The sequence below is a fragment of the Heptranchias perlo genome, chromosome 5, assembly GCF_035084215.1.
Source record: "Heptranchias perlo isolate sHepPer1 chromosome 5, sHepPer1.hap1, whole genome shotgun sequence".
Lineage (NCBI taxonomy): Eukaryota > Metazoa > Chordata > Chondrichthyes > Hexanchiformes > Hexanchidae > Heptranchias > Heptranchias perlo.
In genome coordinates this window covers 28,435,362-28,438,563 of record NC_090329.1, presented here as the reverse complement: position 1 = coordinate 28,438,563, position 3,202 = coordinate 28,435,362, and positions in this window count along the sequence as shown.

Sequence of the window (3,202 nt, the reverse complement as noted above, 5' to 3'; positions counted from 1 at the left end):
GGAAGAAATAAGACATCAAAGACATCAAAGGGATGCACAACAAATGGTAACAGCTAACCTTAACACTAAATTACAGCAGCTGTATCAACCGTGTATACACAGACAGTGAGTTATGGTGCTCACATTTGTCCTACATGGCTGTTGAGGATAGGTCAATTGAAAATTTCAAAACTGAGATTGATAGATTTTTGTTAGATAAGGGTATTAAGGGTTATGGATCCAAGCCGGGTAAATGGAGTTAGGATGCAGATCAGCCATGATCTAATTGAATGGCAGAATAGGCTTGAGGGGATGAATGGCCTTCTTCTGTTCCTATGTTTGATAGGACCTCTCACATGAAGCTTATTACAAAAAATACAGGGAGAGATGATTCATTGATGGATAGGAATCAAAGGATTAGAGTCAATAGGAGTTGCTCCAACTGGAAAAGGATTAGAAGTGGTGTACCCCAGGTGTCAGTGCTGGGTACACATTTATTCTCAGTATGATGATTTTGACTTGGCCTTAGGGAGCATGATAGCAATGTTTTTTGTTGATACACAAGCTAGACCCCCAATCAAGCTTTGACACCTATGAAAAGTGAATGAATCTAACTGGAGAAAAAAACATTTTCTGTAAAGTCATAACCATGTTCACTCCACCAGTTCTGAGGCCTTTTTATTATCAAATGACATCGCTGGGTTACCAGAAAGTCTGATGTTTTCTAAGAAATTTTCTATTGATTACGACAATTCATGGTGAAAATCATGGTCACCACAGTGCCATAATTCTACCCAGAATTTTTCATTCCAAATTGAAGAGGTGCAATATTTAAAGGAGAAGGAAAACCTGGTGGAAATATTTACAGTATAAACTGCTTCCCCACCTGTATAATTTCAAGAGAAAATTATGTACATATTTCCAGCTAGATTCAATTTAATCACTCATGATTCCCCCTCATGAAACCTTGCAATTGTAGGTCTCCTCTTCAATCCAGAACTTTGCTTTTGACATAACTTATCAGAATATCCAACAGTAGCTCGACTAATTCACCAAGAAGTTGTTTTTTTACATTAGTTCATCCCTTCCTTGTATGTAGTAGTTCAATTACAGACTTAATCATTATTTAACTCTGCAATACTTTAGACTATGAGAAAATTAGAAACATAGAAAATAGGAGCAAGAGTAGGCCATTCGGCCCGTCGGGCCTGCTCCGCCATTCAAAATGATTATGGCTGATCGTCTAACTCAGTACCCTGTTCCAGCTTTTTCTCCATATCCCTTGATCCCTTTAGCATTAAGAAATATATCTATCTCCTTCTTGAATACGTCTAATGACTTGGCCTCCACTGCCTTCTGTGGTAGAGAATTCCACAGGTTCACCACCCCCTGAGTGAAGAAATTTCTCCTCATCTCGGTTCTAAATGGCATACCCCTTATCCTGAGACTGTGACCCCTGGTTCTGGACTCCCCAGCCATCAGGAACATCCTCCCTGCATCTAGTCTGTCTAGTCCTGTTAGAATTTTATATGTTTCGATGAGATCACCTCTCATTCTGTCAACCAATTCTCAATACATGCCAGTATATTCCCCCCAATCGCATGTGCTTTAATTTTGCACACTAACCTCTTGTATGGGACCTTATCAAAAGCCTTCTGAAAATCCAAATACACCACATCCACTGGTTCTCCCCTATCCTACTAGTTACATCCACAAAAAAACTCCAGTAGATTTGTTAAGCATGATTTCCCTTTCATAAACCCATGCTGACTTTGTCCAATCCCGTTAATGCCCTCCAAGTGTTCTGTTATCACATCTTTTATAATAGACTCTAGCATTTTCCCCACGACTGATGTTAGGCTAACTGGTCTGTAATTCCCTGTTTTTTCTATTCATTTTTTAAATAGTGGGGTTACATTTGCCACCCTCCAAACTGTAGGAACTGTTCCAGAGTCTATAGAATTTTGGAAGATGACCACCAATGCATCCACTATTCCCAGGGCCACTTCCTTTAGTACTCTGGGATGTAGATTATCAGGCCCTGGGGATTTGTCAGCCTTTAGCCTCATTAACTTCCCTAGCACTATTCTTTTACTAATACTGATTGCTGATTACAGGGCATCCCAGGGTTTTATTAATTCAGTAAGACCATGATATCAACCTGAGCTGAGAAAAATCATCAAATAAATCCTGCTCCATACTCAGCTAGTTCTAAAATTGCTGCCTTTTTGTACCCCAGTATTATTATTTTTTATTCATTCTTGGGACATGGGCGTTGCTAGCAAGGCCAGCGTTTATTGTCCATCCCTAGTTGCCCTTGAGAAGGTGGTGGTGAGCCTTTTTGAACCACTGCAGTTCGTGTGGTGAAAGTACTCCCAGAATGTTGTTAGGTAGGGCATTCCAGGATTTTGACCCAGTGACCATGAAGGAATGACATTTATCCATGTCTTACTGTGCTCCTAGCAGCCACCAGGGCTATTTTGACATGACAGCTGACCCTGGTCGATAACATAGAAATACCTAAACTCGGAGAATTTAGAACTAGCTGAGTATGGAGCAGGATTTCTTTGGTAATTTTTCTCAGCTCAGATTGGTATCATGGTCTTACTGAATCAATAAAACCCTGGGATGCCCTGTAATCAACATCACTGAAACAAAGTGAGCGCATTGCTATCGGAGGGAAAAAAATAAGTAAATGTTTTTGTATATTATTAAATGGCACAGCACAATGGATCTAAAGAAAACCATGAGTACTGATGTCTCATAAACTCAACCCTAGTATTTGCTGTGAGCACAGTAAGACTTGGAAAAATAATTCTAGGGGACTATGGGGCAACACATTTTTCATAGTGTAAAGCAACCCTGGTTTGATAAGTAATCATTAACTCCGTAGTTAACTGCTGCTTACAAGGAACAGTTCATTTAGAGATTTTTTTCTCTGCACCCTCCCAAATAACGCTATAATATTCTACTATTGGGTTGTATTCCTAGTTGTCCGCTGTGGCTCAGTGAGTTGCACTCTCACCTCTGAGTCAGAAAGCTGTCGGTTCAAGTCTCACTTCAAAATTGAGCATGTAATCTAGGCTGACACATCCGGTGTAGTACTGAGGGAGTGCTACGCTGTCGGAGGTGCTGTCTTTTGGACGAGATGTTAAACCGAGGCTCCATCTGCCCTCTCAGGTGACCATAAAAGATCCATTTGCACTATTTCGAAGAAGAGCAG